The sequence below is a fragment of the Dromaius novaehollandiae genome, chromosome 13 (genome assembly GCF_036370855.1).
Source record: "Dromaius novaehollandiae isolate bDroNov1 chromosome 13, bDroNov1.hap1, whole genome shotgun sequence".
NCBI classification, from domain to species: Eukaryota; Metazoa; Chordata; class Aves; order Casuariiformes; family Dromaiidae; genus Dromaius; species Dromaius novaehollandiae.
In genome coordinates, this window is record NC_088110.1 from 15359407 (window position 1) to 15379064 (window position 19658).

General features: G+C 37.0%; 1 long non-coding RNA gene across 1 annotated transcript in view; it reads left to right on the forward strand.

The window, feature by feature from the left end:
* LOC135329733 (uncharacterized) overlaps positions 1 to 19658 on the forward strand; it is an 88334-nt gene that overhangs the window by 54525 nt on the left and 14151 nt on the right. Inside the window, exon 2 of the long non-coding RNA XR_010391340.1 lies at positions 4008 to 4157. This is a non-coding gene — a long non-coding RNA (uncharacterized LOC135329733). The remainder of the gene's footprint in view (positions 1 to 4007; positions 4158 to 19658) is intronic.

Here is a 19658-nt window from a genome sequence, read left to right on the forward strand (position 1 = left end):
CAGAATATTGCAACGGTGAATCAAGCCTCAGATGTGACTACAACTAGCCACAAAGTTAATTTCTAACATGACTGTTGTCTGTAATTATTGCCAGCTTTAATGATTTAAAAAAGTCAGCTAAGTTTTTCACACTTAATTCAGTTTCTCTGATCAGAAAGAATATTTTCATATGTTTTAATTGTGACTATGGATAACTGTTGGAAAACATGTAATTAATTGATGTGTCAACTGTCTAATGTCAACTTTTGCAATGTTTTTATATATCATTATATGAAGACATGTAGTGAAGCAATTAGTCCTTCATTAGTTCTGAGTTATTTTAAATGCCTTGAAATACTTATGTATTTAATGTTTAATCATCAAGGAAATATATCTTCTAATGGTGTTAACTTCAGGGACTTAAACTAAATGCACTCCCATGAGGCTCATTTTGGTAAGATAAATGGCCTCCACAGCTGCTGGTCCACAGAAGCTTTCATGGGCTTTTGGGGCTCAGTAGCAATTCAGGCTGTTCAAGATTTTGCTCATTTTCCCACTTCTTAGTGGCTGCAGAGTGCTATCTCAAAAATCCTCTGCTATTGCACATACTAGAGTGGAGCTGCTGTCTGCATTCATCCTGAGCATCGTTATACTGCCTTCTCTGACACTTCCAGTGACTTTTAGTCGCTCTAGCCAAAAGCTGTAAGTTAGGCTTCCACATTAATACATGTTGTTTGACTTCCACTGCTTCATAATTCAGTGTTGTAAAACAGGCCCGAAGTTTTTAGTTATGGGACAACCTTTGGTTTTGTCTCTTGTTTATTGGTTTTTCTGTTTGCTAAACCAGCTTTCGTGATAAATCTGTTATAGAAGTTAATGTCTTCCAATCTTTCTACTCTTGGGAGATTTTTTTCAGGGGAATTCTTAAAAAAAAAAATCATCTTTTTTGACTTTCATTGGCAGTTTGTTACCTTCTTTCCTCTTAAGGTCTTTTTTTTAAAAACTCTCTTGAGCTAGATTGGAAGTAATCAAGCAGATTAGGTGCATGTTCTTATATATCTTATAGAGGATACAGGTTCTGTGGAAAGTCTTTTATTAATAAACTTATATCTGATAGGTATGTTTTGAAATTATGGATCCTGTATATACAAGAGCATAACTGGGGAAACTGAACTGTGAAAGGAACCAGTTAGGAAAGCTGGAGAATTTCCAGAAGCAGATTTTTTTTATTTTTACATAGTAAGGATTTAGTGTGCATTCATCAACTTTAACAGATTTCCAATTAAGTGGTAAAAACATACCTCAGGCAAAAGTTTGTTCTGGGTTAATTAACCTGTTGATCTGAATGTGCTATCCAGTGCTACCCAGTGTTCATGTGGAGTCTGCATATCAACATGGAATGGCCTTTTTTCATATATTGCAAAAATCTTTTTCAATCCGCTACAAGTGTTAAAGCTGTGTTAGGTTATCGAATGACAAATTTAAATTGTTTGACTTCTGTAGAGAAAGACTACTGAACATCTGGACCTTTAAGATAGACATAATACCCTTCTATTTATTAATAATAGTTACTTCGCAATTAATTTTGACCTTCTTATTAAGTTATACTGACATTCAGCTTTCATTGCTGTTTACCCAATGCTGCTAGGAAAAGAGCACTTCATTTCTAGCATTACATTTCTTCCTAAAATGCATTTTTCTGTATGCTGAAATGAACAGTGTCAAATTATATTCTTTCATCTCAGTGGCAATTAGTCATTGGTGTCACTGTAAGATCACTGTGCAATAAAGATTTTATAATACAGCATTCAGGTATTCAGAGGCAGACTCTGTGAAGATGCTTTCGCTAGGGATGTTCGCTCAAGGTCTTTGTTAGACAGAAATAAAACTTTGATGTGAAAATAGTTGTACTCAACATGTGCGAACAGCATTAGCTAATTATTTTTCCTGATACATTTGCAGATTTAAGACACTCACCCAGCTCCACTCAGTTGGTGGAACGGGGATGAGGAGAAAAAGGAATCATATCTGTCACGTTTCAAGCTGCGTGAGGCTTCCCTCCTATACATATTTTTCTGCTCTGAAGCAGATGGCACATTTTGAGATACACAGGGAGGAGTAGAGGTGGAGGACATTCACAGGTGATTGTAGAATCAAAGGAAGAGAGACTGTAATTAGGCATTTCAGTTTCTAAATGCTTTCCCAATCTTTCTGCCAAATGAATTGTAGGGGAATAGTACATAATAACATAAGAAGCATAATAAGAACATAAGAAGCTTAAATATGCTCTTTCATATTAAATAAAGTTAAAATATGTTCTCTCCCAGGCACTAACAGTGAGAGAATCCGGAAGAAAGGAAGAAGCATAGTGTGGAAGTTTGCAGTTTTTTAAAATGTCCTTTTGTCTAAGACAAAGCCACACAGCATACAAAAAAACGCATAGCTGTATGCATAAAGCTGACAAAAAATGAGGAAGAAAAAAGCTTTCAGAATGGAAAAAGTTCAAATAGTTATTGTAAGAAAGAGTTTTAAGCTGGTGAGTAGGAAATAGGCAGCGAGATAGTTGCAGTATATGTCTAAGTTATGGAGAGGATTGGTGTTGAGCTTGTGTGCGCTGCGGTTAGGTAGTCTCGAAAGACAGTAGTCAAGTGCTATTTTCAACATAAGAAGTCAAATGCATCACAACTATTATGTAATGAATGACTTTATGAAGGCATCATAAAGTTGCTGTGAATTTGGGTATGGCAATTCAAATAGTGTTGTGAACATCCAGTTGTTATTCTCAAAGTAAAGAAATTAATTGGGCATTACATGACTTAAGAGGTTTCTTGATATTTCCATAAGTGAAGAAGAATTCTAGTTCTTCCTTGAGTAAAATCATAATCATGATGCTCTCAGAACTCGCAGTTGTCTTCAGTTTTGTGGACAGAAGTTTTTCTGAACAAGTTTTGTTCAGAATAAACCCTCAGTTACTTTATAAGCCAAATTATGTTACTACTTTACTTTACTAATGTTCAAAGAAGTGCCCCCCCCCCCCCCCCCAAGCTTTGAAACATGTCAAGGAGCAGTTGTCTGTTATCAGATGGTTAGACAGCTTATTTGATGCTGAGTGACAAATAGTTCAGGGAAAAGTAGACTGCATATGAAAATGTGTTAGCAAGAAAGCAGCTCTTAAAAAGCATTAAAAGATGATCAATCTCATCTCTCCCTAATGAGAAGCCTCCAGGAGTTCAGTGTGTTTAGCCCTGCTGAAGACCAGATCCTATTTGCATGCAAGAGGGAAACCAGACTTTCAAAGTCTGCAGACTTGTTGCTGTCTTAGAGGATAAGCTACTGGATGTTGTGAAGGCCTTTGCTGCAGTAGCCCTCAACAAGCTTTTCCTTCTGTGTGAAGGTTAAGTGAGAATTATTTGGAAGGAACTGAAAAACATCTCTTCATTTAATTAAAAAAAAAAAAAAAAAAAAAAGCCTGCAAAGGCAAATACAAGAACAGGAAGCTAATTATTTCCATTTCCTGAAGTTAGCTGGGTTTCCAGCTTAACAGTTTACTTTGCCATGATGGATACCACTGTTTAAGTTGTGTTTAAAATATGTTTTCCTGTACGCTAGGCACTCCAGTTTTAAAATGGTTTGTGTCCTATGGAGAAGCTATGAACCTTTTTCTCCTCCAATCTAAAACAGTCATTAGTTAAATTTGTAGAGAAGATGATAACTTTTGTTGTTCCTAATTAATACCTGTGTCTGCTTTTTTCTGTCTTTGTCTTGGCTTTGATTTGTTTGGAAGTTCCACCTTGGACTTGTAAAATCATTCTTACAGAAGTGAATTATTAAAAACTTTCTGACTGGCTTGAGATATGAGGGCTCAGACAATTCATTAATGTCTTATTTAAAAAGCAGAACAAAATGAAAAGTTTTGAAACCATGAATGGTTTGTGCCTCTTTGAAGGTTTTTTCACTGTTCCTATGTGTTCTTCCTTTCCATATATACGTTTTTATATATTTTTTTCTTTTTTCTCTTATCTCTGCAGTTTGCCTGCTCCAGCCAGATCCTTACTTCAGATTGCTTGAAATAAATTAGCAGGAGGCAAAATGGACCATAAACAGCTTACAGGAGGCTGAGGTACAGGAAATGATCTTCAACACAGATGGCCTTCCTGCTCCAGGATCTCCAAGGAAAAGTAGGTAAAGACAGATGTTTATTGGTTTCCAAAGGAAGCTTTTTTTGTTATGCTGTGGAAAAATGAGTGATCCTCTTCAGTCTTGCATATGTATTATCCCATATCTCATTATATTCACCTGAAGACAAATATAAACCAGAAAGCTCAAGTGTTTGAGACCTTTTTAGAAAAGAGCAATTTACCGACATTAGGAATTCAAGGAGTAAATACTGGATTGATGGCAATATGACTGGTTTGTATAATCTCTGCTTTTGGGACAGGCTGCTGCAGTCAAGACTGGAGGGTGAGTGTGTGGTTTCAGCTTCCCGGGTGATACATCGGAAGGTCGAGCCGATTGATAAGAGATGAGATAGTTGAATGCTTTTGGAAAGCCTACAGTTTTAGCTTAGCAAACAGGTGGATATGAGCAAGAACATTGAATTCCTTACCCTTGTATGACATACAAGGTTAGCTGTGACACAGACTTTACTGTCGTGTTATACTGATAATACTCCACGTTTTCAATTTAAGTTATATTTCACAAAGAACCTTAAGCATTACAAACTTGATGTTAAAGAAATGGAAAAATGTCAGTCATGCTTGTATTAGACCTGGAAACCAGAATGATAAGTAATATAACGTGACAAACCCAATACTTAAGACCAAACTCTGCAGGTTGTTTCATTTTTAGTGTTTCTTTTGTCCTGAATATTCAATTATATTTATTCATTAAAATCAGAAATAAGATAATTGTTGAGTAGTTGTCACCTTTATATGACAATGATATAGATTGGAGAGGATTATGTAAGGTGATTGCATAGTGTTAAAGACAAGTGATTTAGAGTGTGCATACTTTTCAGAAGTAATAATTTTTGTAATTTGATCCTTTGTTTTAAACTTTTGTATTTTGTTTTGTCCTGGGTAGGGTCCACTGGATAGTAGTAATTGTTAAAGTTTTTGATTAGTAGAACTCACTCACACTTCATAAATATAGAACAGAGTTCAGCAGGCCACAGTGATATAAATCTGGAATAATGTTAAGTGTGAGAGTATTGTGCAATATTATCCAGTGAGCTTTTTAAAAAGCCTCTAGGGGTGGCATTCATACTCCTAACCTACACATTATTTAAGCAGAAGTCACAGTAATATTGAGGGCCCCTGAACAGAGTCTGTGTTTAATTTTTAAAAAACATATTTTTACAGTCTGGTGAAAAAAATTCCTCACTTAGTTTCTGATAATTTTTGATTATATATAGCTGACTTTTTCAAAAGACTTTGTTGATTCTCTGCTATAAACTGTGAATTTACTACTGGACATACTGGGATTTATTAACACTTGCAGCAGACTCTATTTGGTGAATCATTTTTTTAATAAAAATGGAAATTCCTGTCAGTGGGAGATAAGGTATCTTCATTTTCCTCCTTCAGATGCTATTTGACATAATTTGTAGCTAGTCTTCTATGCTTTGCTCTTCAAACAGAGCAATGCAGGGAAATTCTTCAGTTGCAGTGGCATGAACACTTACTTTCTCTGGACTGAAGAATTCATTTGGGATTCTTTTAATGGTGATTATGGGTTATGATCAATAGACTCCTGTAGAACTCAATGTGAAACCTGTTTCACTGAAGTCTTTCTTCTTTAAGCGCATCCTGTGCTCAGTTTAGCTTCATATTTATAAAAACACCTGGGAATGAATTTAGTTCTCCCTTATAATGATTGAACCTCAAATTGGCCAGAATTTTGAGCCTGAACTGCAGAATATTATCCTTGAAGTGGATAAATGAAAACCACTGAAAAGACTTAGTATCTAAGCAGAAGAAATTGAAGTAGATGACTGAAAGTTTTTTTTTTTTTTTTTAAGGCACTATTGAAAGAGATTTAAATAAGGTCCATAAGTAAATCATCTATCCATCCTAAAAAGGAGACAAAAGGTGAATTCTTTCTTCCAGAGTTTTGGTCCAGTAAACTTCAGTAGTTTTTGCTTTTCTTGGGAGACCTCTATGAATGGCAGTTTCCATTTATGCTACAGGCTGCCCACTTGTTGCATCTTTCCCTCTTTCTTATTGCCCTACCCTGCTGATAGTGTTCAGTTGTCCTCAGAAAGAGTGATCTGTCTTTCCTTTAGAAAATTCAAGCTAATCAAATGTATGATAGGCAGAGCTATGTAAAAAAGACATCTCCACTTTGCTTCCCAATCGCAAGCTTTTAAGACAAGAGAATAGAGATAGGAAGAAGAGTACACATGAATAATGCAGGCACCCATTGGAGGATATATTATATAAATAACTAACCAGTTTGCACACCGTCAAAATTGTTCCTTGTTTTTTGTGGATTTAAGATTGAATCTGACATTTTTAATGCACCTCGCATCCTACTGAAATTGAGTCTGTGTGGAGGGACTGCCTAATTCCCTTCTGTTAAGAGAACCTAGTCATCTATTTATGTTGGTTTGTTGCTAGCTTTGTACAGCTTGGTGCGGATACAGTGGGTTCTGGGAAGGGACTCTCAGTTCACTTTCATATGAATGTTTGCAATAGAAAATTCTGAACTTAAGTGTAAAAGCTGTCTAGCGAACTCAGGCATACAACCTACATGATGTGTAGATTAGACAAATTGTAGTGTCTTGCAAAAGGCCTGAAGAGACTACTTAAAATTTGATTGCAAATTAGCAGGCAGGCAGACACATCAGTTAAAACTGGAGCTGAGTTTATGATGTGTTGATATTTACCTAATCATGATTTAATTTTTGTACTGTTAAGACTTAATGCTAAGCCAGTCTGCTAATATCATCAAGTTCTTGACAATTTTAAGACTATTCCAAGACAGTAAGAAATAGCAATTGGGGGAAAACATAACTGTCCTTAGTCAGGAAGGCTGGAATTGGGAACAGAATTGTGACACACCAGACTTTTAAAGGTTTAATAAAGAAAGGGGGGAAAAAAAGCTAGTTTGTCTTTAAATGAACTCTGAGATTCTATTCAAAAAAAATTATTACTAAATTCAGTTTCTGATTTTAATTTACCATTGTTGCTCTGGATCACAGAGACTTCCTTGAAGCAAAACCATTAAAGCCAAAGCTTTTGCTGTGCTTGGTTGTTGCCGTACACAGAGGTGCAGCTCATGTCTCTGTTGCCATGTGTGTGACTTTTTTTCCTCCTTCACAAATTTTTACTAATGAAATTTCTGTTGTCTTGTCGGGGTGTTGTGTTTTCCAAGGACTGTGCCACAAGATTAATTCTAAAGATAGTCCATAAATAGGAAAAGCATGAATGGCTGTAGCAGATTGTGTTCTGTCCAACTTTAAGTAAAAAGAGGAAGAGGTATCAATGTACATCTCACTACCGAATGTTCAGGTGTTCTGTTTTTATGATTTACTTGTTTTTCTTCAATCTGGATTGTCTTTCACTTACCTCATGTGGTAATTTCAGTTCTGTGCTGAAATAAAGATTTCAAATTCAAGTATAAAGAATGTCTTTATTCAAAGCTGTGGATGAAGAATAGTGAAGGAACAAGAAAAGAAATCCCTAAACTAGCGATTCCTAGTAATATACGTTCATTTGTTATGATTCTCTGGGAATAAAAAGAAAGATTAATATCTACAGATAGCTACCTCTGTCTTACCAGTGACCCGGCTTTCAGCCAACTTGGATTCACAAGTACTCAATATTCAGAGCTTTTTCACATGTACATACAGCTACTTTACATGTTTGACTGAAAGTATGTGTGTAGTAATAGTACAAATATTTTCAACTGTTACCTGTATTCATTATATGAGATGGCTCTTCCTTGTAAGTCTGTGAATCACTTACATGATGTTTGGATATGTCACAGATATTTTTGTTCCACATTAACTTGTTTCTTTGGATTAGTGCCTAACTTTGAAAAACAACCTCAGTATTTACAAACAGTATAGCAAAGTTTTTTCATCATTTGTTTTCAGTGGTGATAATAACTTGGAAGAAATAGGTGATAGTTCTCATTTGTTTCACTGTTTTATTAGTGGAGGACCTTGCTTTCTTTATTAAATATTTGCTGCACAGGTATGGTTGCTGAAGCATATACATAATATATCTGTTCATAAAGTGATATTAATAATTTGTGACAGAAGACTAAACAGAATGCATTAGTTCAGCATTAGTGTTGTTCCTCTGTTGTGTTTTTCTAGCTATTTAACTACTTGTTGTGTAATAGCAAAAATAATTGTGTATGTTCAGTTTGGACCGACAGTCCCTGCTCCAGTTTGGCCGAACTGTTCTTGTGTACACGTGAGCAGGGGTCTATTCAAGCAGGAGAACTGGAGCAGCTCAACATACCAGGTTTCGTACCAGTGTTCACACACCTTTTTGATCAAAAAGGGCAGGATTATGATTTGAGTTATGTAAAATTCCAGGTGTCTGAGAAGAAGAAAGGAGAAACTTCTCTCCATTCTGGAAATGAGGTAGGTAAACATGGATGAGAGTTTAATCCTTTTATTGCAACATGTGGTTGAGGAAAGCAGGGATGGCACGGGGTTTGTGGAAAATGGGCAGAATGCTAGCTGTGTCTCCAGTATGCTGGAGAGGTGGTGTAAAGGGGCTTTAACTTTTGTGAAAAGCCACCTATTGAGGTATTGATCCCTTTTCCTCTGAAGCAAGTAGAAGGCATTGTTGAGGATCTGTATCAAATGTGTCAGCTTTATATCACAAACCAAAGACAGGATGTGTCACTTGAAGTATCCTACTCATGGTGCAGCCTATGCAGTACACCTTGCTGTGCCTGAAGGACTGTTTGTTCATAATGACTGAAAGCTCCGTGTTTTATTGTGGTATTTATATGACAAATAAGGTCTTGCTGGGATTGGGATCGTTAGTTCTAAAATAACAAGGGAAAAAACAGTTCTAAAGTAACAAAAGGAATTGTTGAAGCTTGCCACAATGGAGGGATAAAATTGTTACCCCTCCCTTACTGAGAATTCATACTTGGTCTTGGCAGTAAACTGCATTTATTCCTCTGCTACTACCAGTCATGTACTGTACTCATGGATTTTAACTATCTGTATTTTGTATTGTATCATAAAGCTTGATGCCTAGGAATGCTGGGGAAAGGAGTGCCTGCTGTGCACACACAGAGCAGCTCAGATTTCATGTCAAAGCATAGCTGAATCCGGATTGTCAGGCTAATGTGTGAGGATGGGGTGCACACTGCATGCACACCTTACGTACGTGGGCGTGCATGTCCTTTTCTGGGAAGTGCCAAAGAGAAGCATCCATAAATTAAGCTGCACTTCGTTTCATTAAGAAGTGAAGTTGAGTTAAATCATACCAGTGATGATGTCAGAGATTTGCATCACGCCATTAAACATGGAAAATAGATGGTTTAGGGCCTGTTCATGGAGTAATATGAAGTCATGTGCACTAATCATTCTGATGACATCAGAAAATTTCACTTCTCAGTATTACTAGTTTTAAAGGAGAGCCAGGTCCTGCAAAAGCATAGCTGAGTGGAGCATGACTGGTGGAGTAGAGGGAAGGCAAAGAAAGATGCTTAAATGCTTAAACCCAGTTTTTTTTTTTTTTTTTTTTTTTTTTTTTTTTTTAATGATAAATATCTGCATACTAAGCTGGGCAGCAGATTTTCATACTACATAGGAATTAGATGTGAAAAAAAGTTTGTCTGAACATGAGTTCTTGGGGCTCCATTTAAATGGTTTTGGTTGTTTTGGTTTGAATGATACTTCTTAATTATTGTCTTTATTTGGATTCCCTTTTATGGTATTGTGTATCACTGGCTTATACTGACTTATCAGATATTGCAGGTAGATTAGTCTGTCTTTAATTTTCAGTAATTATGAATTGACTTCACATCAAAAGATTGAAATGCTCAGATTTCTTAACATCTGTACATACTTGACACTAAGAATGCATTGTTTATTTTTTTTTGAAATAAAGGTAAAAAGTATAGGTTAGTGTGAAAGGGGATTTCAAGGAGTATGTTTTCACACTGAAACAGTTTCAAGAATAGCGTAATGACTAACAGTCTTTAAGCATACTTAAATTTATGTGACAGTGTAGTGAACGAACACTATTCTGTGGTTTTTCTCTATAAAATAGATTTAGTTGCACTAAGTGAACAAAAGTGTAAGTGAGCCAAGTTCCATTGACTTTAACACAGATCTAACCTGAATAGAAATCTAGTCTAAGTTGGTGGCGGGAGGGGAAGCCATTTCATGCTTTGGAAAGCTACACAAGAATATTCCCTTTCCTAAGTAGGCTCCTTCTATCTTTATGTAAGGGCTTCATTATTCTCATTTCTTTCCTACTCTTAGTCTCTCTCCATCCCTTGTGAGGATTTTTTAAAAGAAATATAATTTGAGTACATTTTGTGTTACTTAGCTTTAAAAATGCACAGTAAAAATGGAAAACCTGTTTAAGCATACCTGCCTTAAGTCAAACAATTGATTTATTGTCTTACTCCCTCTCAATTCTCATTAGAAAAGAAAGCATAACATGATTCCAAAAACCAAGGCCAGGTTCTTCTAATGGTTATAGTAGTACATATCTAAATAAAATCCGCTAGAGTAAAGGACAATCTAATCTGGCCTGCTGGTATGAAGAATAGCTAGTAGGGGGTGAAGAAAGCCAAGGGAAAATTTCTAGATGAAACTTAAGATGTGAGAGCTAGAGGGAGTGACAAGAAAGATATTTTTTCTCTGAGTAGCAGGACCATGAGGAAAATAGAAAGCTATTTTTCCAGGAATGTCTCAGACACTTCAGGTCAAAATATTCGCTGGTGTAAGGCCATTAGACTGCGGAAGAGTTACCCTGGGTTAACTTGTCCTTGCTGTCTCCGACAAGGGAAAATTTTCAGCTTGGAAGAAAGAAGACCAGGGACTTACTCCTAAGTATATCCTTCTACACTGTTGTGTACCTTTTTCTCCATGTTAAAACTTTTTTTTACCAGGAAGACCCTAGTTTTGGCAGATCTGTCCGCCTTCCAGGATAAAAGAACGCGATTGCTGAAGGCTTTGCTAAAGAGTGTTGTATAAAGCCTGAAAAGAACTGTCCATTTTTAAGCTGACCTACATTTAATTATATGGTTAGAGCTTTTAAGTGAGCATTGGGATTTGGAATTGGATGAAGCCTGCAATTTCCTATAACAGCTTTGAGAATGTGAGCTTTGTGACCTCCTGTTTATTTAGAATTGATGTTGCATGTCTGACACTGCCTAACTGTATATAGTCTTGCACAGCAGAATACACAATGACACAGAAAGCAGAAGTTGACAATTTTAGATAAGTTGAAGTCCTTTGCAAGTTTAGTAGGTGCAATATATGTGCTAATAAGAGTATCTAAAGCTTTTACTTCATACTGTAGTTGTTGCAGTGGAGCTGAGTAATGATGGTTAAAATGCTACGTTCTTGAGACATTGGTTAGCTGTTGCCAAAAAAACATCCTAAATGATTCAGAAGGTGTTAGTGGTTGGCATTTCTCATTCCCAAGAAAGCCAAAATGAGGAATCACTTGAGCTGCTTCTAGATTAATATTAGAATAGGTGAAGTACTATGGTAATAGTGCAATCTGCTGAAATGACACATCTCCTTGTAAAGTAAAGCAATAGCCAGTTGGTTGAATTGTTTGCATCAGAATAGCTTCATTTGCTCAACCTGTTCACCTGTTTTACTGTGACAGATGACTAGTGTTTTTAAAAGTTGAATTCATGTGAAGCGTAAAAGTATTGTATAGAATCCAGAAGCTCATTTCTCCAGGCATTCTGGTTTGTGTGTTTACTATAGAGCTAAATTGTGATGTCTTTGGTCCTTGACTGTAAATCCTACTCTGTGTAGCAGAGTGTTTCTGTGCAAGTCAGTAGTCTTTTACTTCTTTCAGGAATGGGGGAAGGATCTTGCAGCAGCTAGAGATGTAGGGAATTTTTAGACACTTAGAAACTTGCCTTTCCATGTTGATTACATATATGGGTCCCAGATTGGAAATCGCCTGGCAGGGACACAAAGCCCTGAAAGCAAAATCTTTTCGCTATTAATAATTTACTTTTGCACTTGATTCTCTTTTCTCCTGCTATGACCAAAACACGCAGGGTTGCCAGGCAAAAACAAACACCTATTTTCAAAAGCAGAAATAGTTTTCCACTCTCAATCTTGCTTGCCTCACTTCATTGGGGAATGAAGAATGTAATATGAGAGAAAATATGGCTGAATTTGGGAGCTGGATGCTGGACTTGAACTTACATGCTTATTGCCTGATAGCAAGTTCAGAGCTGCTTATTGACAGTGGAACTCTGAATATGTGTTTAAGGATACAGCTGCCTTAAAATGCTTGAACTGAAGTTACTGATAGTGAGCAACCTTTATTTGTTGAGCAAACCTGTGCATGGAAGAGTTCTTTCGGTTATATCAGGCCCATTAGTTGAAAATAACTAGTTAGAAGGAAGCACTTCAATACTTCATCAGCTGATGTTGTTTTGGGTATAAATGTATTAATTACGGTAGTGTCTCCTCTGACTGGGCCACTTGCCAATGAGACTCTGGCATGAAAACTGATGAGTAAGCAGCAAGCCATGTTTAATATTGCAGCTTTTATTGCATTGCTGGGAGCAACACTGCTACCACTGGAAAATATGAGGAAGTTATGTTCTTGTAATGTATTTATAAAGAGAGTAAGATCAAAATTAGGCCTTTTATTTTCACCATCTGATTTGCTGTTGTTGAGACTAAATTCTGCACTTTCAGACAAATGCAGTTCTGAATGAATAGTATTGACCTTGTGACTTTTATTTTGTGGTTTTGGGTGCACATTGACGCAATGTGTGTCATTGGCTGCAGGAAAATTGTTCTCAGTTTCTGGCCTCTTAAAAGCAACGGAAAAGACTACATCAATATTGCTACTGTTAGCATTATACTCTTTTACTTAAACAGGTCAAAGGTGGTATTGTTTGGTGTTCTGTATGGTCACTGCAGGGGCTGCTTCTTGCTTTTGTTTTAATATGATCAGAATTAGTTCCCTAAAACACTGTTTTTTTTTCCCCTGGTATGTAGGAAGCCTGTAATGACAGTACTAAATCTTTACTTGAGGTAAGTAGAAGCCAGATAACCTAATGTCTTCAGCAGTAGTCAGGATTCCTTTATTTCATCAACAAGACCTATACTAGTATGAGGCAAAATTCTTCCACTTCATCTAGAGGGTCTACCCTCAATTAGGAGGCAACAGCTTTTATCCTTGCTCTAAGCATGGTGTCAAGGCTTTCCCCACAACCGTGAATGATTGCGCAGAAAATCGTCTCTAGGAAGACTATACGCTAGACAAAGCTTACTAAGGCTGAAGGAATAACCATCAGTGGCAGAATCCCATGTCTTGGATTTGGGTATAGCTTCCTGAGAGTGGCAGCATAGGCTTGTAATTGGACAATGTTATGTGCCATTTTGGCCTTCAGACTAGCAATGAAAACTATCACTTCCTGCTGTTGGATCTCCTGCTGTTTGTAGATATCATTTGAAACACAAGTAGCACATTTCATATCCACCACTGTCACTGGTGAGCTGTATGTGGTACTCTTCATGGCCATCATTTCTTTCAAAGGTGTAAAAATTAAAAACAAACAAAAAAAGCGTTTGAGTCATATTTGTTCTGTATGGAATATAGAGTATTATAATATAGTTCAGATTATACAAAAGCAAAGGGGACTAGATAGGACTCCTAACCTCAGCATGTTGGAAGCGCACAGTAAAAAGTGTTTGTTTACTTCAGAGAGAAATATGTGAGACTTTCTGGTACTGGGACCAGAAAGTTTTGTGTGATGTTAGAGCAGATCCATTCAGTTCAATACTATTATCATTAGGGTAGAAAAAATGTAATGAGAGCAGCACTTCTTCCTGCAATGTGTATGTTGCACCATTTTATAGCAGCCTGAGGGAACATGAGAAGAATGATGGTGTACACTGGGAGGCCAGTTGTGGAGCGTATAGAAAGGTTGAGCAGAAAAAGAGGGGAAAAGCAACAAGATTAATTAAAGAAAACATGTACTGAAGGGATGGGGACACTTGGAATAAATGCCACATATTTCCACACATGCAGACATTATGAAGAGTCAGTGTGTTGTAGTCATCTCCTACCAATGTGTTTTTAAACCTTTAAAACTTCACAATCTGTTTTCCCTTAAATTAACCTGATTATGATGCTATTGTGAAACTGCATGTGCGCATGCGCACACACCCATGCGCAAAAAATGTTTCTAGCATTTGCGGCTTACAGTTAAAGGTTGTATACATGCTACTAACATAGCCTGCAGCAAATAAAATCTCTGCTTCCATCTGTTCTGAGTTTCACCTCTCATTGCTCTGCTGAGCTCAGTGTAGCTCTTCTGTTCCTCCTATGCCAGGTTTTGCCTTCTCATAATCATCTGTCCTTGGTCTGTGCCATAGCTGCACATGTGCTCACTCCCTGCTTTCATCCTGTGCTGACGTACCTTACGTGGCAAGCTAAGCAGCAGGCTCCAAAGAGATATCCCCACTCTTTTTTTGTGAGGCATAAGGCAACTGTAGTATCTAAAGCAGTGCATGGTGGCACTATATGAAGTCAGAAAGCATTCATGAAAATAAGTCACATACCATTTAGTACTTTCATCAGTATGTTTAGTTTGGGTTCTGCAAAACCTATAAATATGAATTGATTTGTGTCTTTTCTTGATTTGATTTTAGGAGTTCTAATGTCACAGGGGTTCTTCCTCCAGTTCTGTCAGGGTTGTCTCCTGCTCCCCTGCTTTGCAGCTGGAGACAGACAAATTTGCTGTCCCAAACAGAAGTTGGGCATTTTTATGGGGCCCAAGTTACTGAAGGTCCTCCTGAAATTCCATCACATTGAAATTAGGTCACTGCTGCAAGGACAGAAGTCAGTTTTAGATGCTGCTTATGCAGAGATATGCTTTCTCCTGGAGCTCAGTGCAACTTGCAGCCCTAAGGCTTGAAGACAGAGTCTTTCTTCAGTTGCATAAACACAGTGACTGGCTTTGAGCGCTTACAAGTAAGCGTGGTCATCCAGCAGGCCTGTTAACTCACTTGTGTTTTGAATATACACTTGAATTGTTTTGATGAATTAGAGCTAGGGTGCTAGCTCTGTGCTTTTGAAGATATTTTTGTCGTCTGTTTGTTTTGAGTCATCCATGCCATTCACATGAGATGAAGTGTATTTGTACACTGAGCCTCCTTTTCCTCCGTGTCTCTTTAGTCCTGTGAAGATGCAGTAGGGTGCTGTGGTGGTTGGGATTTGCTTCCACTTCTGAAAAGCAAACTCCTTGGCTGCTGGACGTTGCCAAGATTTCCCCCCTTCTCCTGAGGGACATCGGATGTAGTTGGTCGGAAATCAGAATAAATCGCTTGGCCAATTCATCCTTTGTGTCTGGCCTGAATAAAGTCAAAGCATGGGGAAAAGCCATGAAACTGTTTTGTCTGTGGTGGGGCAGGAAGGGAGAGAGGGGCTAAGCAATGGAGTTTCACACAGACCATTAGGCTTGGGATGAGGCTGGCTGTAAGGAGTTTTTCGTGTCTGCTTACAGGACTGGACCAACTTTTTAATACAAAAGCAGAATGTGGAAGTAAAGGGGAGATCATTGATGAAGAGAAGGAGTAATTGCTGTTGTCATACTGAAAGAACTTTGAGGAATTTTCATTAAATCCTTATGACTTCTAGTTATAGCAGCATCTTCCAAACTTTAAATTTTTAATTTGTGAACTATATCATTGTGTTTTTTAACACTGCAGAACAGTCCATCTTAAATGCACTGATCCAGAAGCAATATCAGAGAAAGAACCAAAAAAAGAAAGCAAGCTCTACATCAGTTACTCACACTTATCAAACAGATAAGTATGTTTTGTTTGAAAGATTTAAATAAGTAATTGAAGTTTTTATTTGTTATTTATTTACTTTAAGTAACTCTACTGGTAATATTGGATGCCTGTGATTATGTTTTGTTCCAGCTTTTTATAAAGCAGTGCATGTATTAATACTGATCTTTTACAAATACACTGTAGGAGAGTTTCAATTAATTAGAACAAAGCTCTTTTTTGCTGGAATGTAGATGCGGATAAATAATGCATACAAACACTGCCCATTTGATGAAATTCCACAGGTGGTGTTACTAGAGCTCGCATTCGTATTGTCTTTATCTGGAGCAGGCAGGCTGTGTCTGTGCTCATTCTGCACTGTCTTCTTCCTGTAGATGCTCTATCAGTAGTGGCAATGGTGAAAAGAAATGCCAATGTTGTTGTCACTCTGTCATATCATTCTGCTTAGAAAAATGTCCAAATAAGATAAAGATAACAAAATTCCAGTGACCACTGTACGAGTTCTGCTGCCATTGTAGCTGATTTTTTGGTAATAGCAAAAAACCAGTTGTTTCTCCTGAAGTCTGCCTGAAATCAGATCTTTGAGGTGGATATAATCACTCTTTCTCTGGTGGAAAAAGTTGTAGGTATTGAGAAACAATGCCAACAAAAATTAAAAACTTGATTATTATCTTATATGGGTGTCATATTTAGATATTAATATATGTATTTTTGAGTGCCCTATTAAAATAACATCATGATGGGAATATTTGTTGTCTAGTTAAAGCTTTGAACCTACATTGGAATAGAAAATGATTAGACAAATTTCTGGAAGAAAAGTCCATCAACAGCTATTTGTTTCACCTCTGATTTAATCACTTGAGTTTTGTGAAAATATTATGGAGAATATCAGTATATGCTTTTCATGCTATACATTTTTCTTAGCCAACGCCCTAAAAGAACTTTTGGCTTAAGCCAGTTCTTAAGTCATAACTGGTCTCTTGTACCAAATGATCAATAGTGTGAAATAGATTTGAAGGAAATACTGGCTCTCTAGTTTTTTACCTCATTTTAGAGGCTATTCTAATACATGTATACAGAACATCTGCCACAAGTGAGCTGTGAGTGCTGCGTGGTGCAGCCGTGCTCTCTTTTCATCCTTGCACACCTTTTGTGTTCTTGTCTGGAAAGATGAGAATTTAGTAGTCAGCTACAGGAGGGTATGCAGCTGAGCATACTAGCTGAGCAACATAAACGTAATGTAAAAAAGGCAGGAAAAGTTTGCCTTAGAAGCTTTTTTAGTTGATTTAGGGATATTTTAATTCTGTGTTTTATTTTACCATAGTAGAGTTCAACAGGAACTAAATGAATGTGCTATGTTGTTGTTATTTAATAATTAAAACCTGTCCTGTACTTTTATTTGGCTTCCTTTACTACATCTAAGCTCAGCACTTTTGTAGTAAGTACTTCTGACAGAGGGGGGGAAAAAAAGTACTCAGAAGAAAAGGGAGGCTGAAAGCTGAACAGTGCAACCAGCTTATCTTATTCTTTGTCATGTTCTCCGACACATCCTTGATGAATGACTTTAGAGCAGTGCTGACGTTCTGCAGGAAGGAGGGTAGTGGTGGTGAAATCATCTGCTGCAGGTATTCTTGTACAGAGTCTTTCCTCCATTCCACTCTACCCAACTAGCATTTGGAAATGCAGGAATCTGGTTACAAAATGTAGGCTGTCCACATTGGTTCCCTTACAAACAAAAATAGGGATACTTACAAAGAAATTTCTGCAGCAGACCTGGGTCAAGACGTTCCATTGCCAGCTACATTGGCTGCTACAACAATGCTTGCAGAGTTCAGAGGTTACACTGCATAATGTAGTTTGTTTAATATTAAATTATGTGAGTAAAGATGTCTTTTTGTCTAATTTAACACTTAGAATTAACTGGTTATAATCTTTCCAGTAATACAAATATTTTAGATTCTATCAGAACAAAGTTGATGTTTAGCTGAATAACAAAGAGTGTAAGGGGAGGTGGAATTAACAATCCAGTCCATAAATGGTTGCACTAATAATTTCCCAGGACTTCTGAAAGCTGAATTTGTATAAAAAATTGATTTTAATCTTCAGAAAATGAGGTTGCCATTGATGAATTTGATCTCAATTCTCAAAAACGTATTACATGATGATATGGTTGGTAAACTTTAATACCAGGAGCTGTAGTCACCTTGGCTATATCAGTGTTTAGTCAGTGATAGAAAAAGAAACTAAAGAGACTTGTGTATGTCGGAAGCATTTTTCATTTCTGTAGACAAAGGAATGCTTCTGACAGTGGTTCGAAGTTGTGGCATTGCGTTATGCGTTTCTTCCAACAGGAAATGGTACTGAAGGGATAGCTAGATGCATCTGAAGTCAATTCTAAAACTTTCTGCTATGGTAGGATGAAAACTTAGTTTGGTCATTTCTTTTGAAGGCCTCTATGGTATTTACTAACTTTTTAAACATAAAAGTGCTCTTTTTCTGCTTTTTTATTATGATGAATACCAGGTATTAGTTTTGTGCTTTATAATATCCCTTTGCTTTTATTGATAAGTCACATACCAAAACTCTCTCCTTATACTGCTGCATGGGATATTTAATTGATGCCTGTTCTTTTCAGGTTTGCTGTAGGAACATGTGGCTTCTTTATTCAACAGTTAAAGAATCCAGAGGGGGGGGACACAACTAGACAAAATGTCTTAGTTATGAATTCTGGTTTAATAAATGTGCATTCTATGGATGATTCATGGATTTTATGATTACATTCAATTATTTTTCAACAGCTCATGCTTCATTTCATCAAGAATTTCAATCAATGCCAGCTGATTAATTATCATTCCACTAGTAGCCTTTTGTCTAATAAACAGTCATAATGAGCATGTTCAATCTTGGCATATATAAATGTCAGTGATGTACCATGGAAATACTTCTAGAATTGGAGGCTGGATATAGTCATGTTTTAAATCTGTCTTTGAGGAGACAAAAAAGCAATCTCCTACCCCCTTCCTTCCCCTCTCCACTCAAAATAAAAGCTGTACTTGAGCCTGTAAGACAGGGTCAAATCTCTTCATTCATGAAGAATTGCATTGTGCTATGGTGAAATATTGTTAAGGCCATTGTCTTGCCCTTGGTTTTAACATGATAGTTGACACAAAGTATTCTGGAATTTTTTTTAAGTGTTCATGTACATTCTCACTCTGCCAAAACTGATATCCCCCCCATCCAACTGAAGGAAACCCATGACAGAATTAAGTCTCTATGTGACATAAGATGATGACGTTAGTGCCCTTCTTATGTTTAATTTCAGAGCAGCAACACATGTAACCTTTACAAATCAAGGATGGATATTGCAAAAATGAGAGACTTGCCTTATGGCTCAAAAACACTCTGATCTTACATACCTTTGAACAGATGGTCTGTGTAAGTACTGGCAGTGTAGCTTGACTAATTGCTTTAGACCTTCCATTTTGCTGCTTTATTTGGGTAAGAAGTGGGCAGCACTACCCGCACAGATACATGAATTGTAAGTAAAAACAGAACATGGGACATGAAGGCATGTTTAATCATGTGAAGTGGCTTCCTTCAGTTATCACAAAACATTGTATTAAGGAGGAGCAATAATGGCAGTCTGGATTTGAATGCAGGAAACTGGTTAAATTTCTAGCCATGCAGT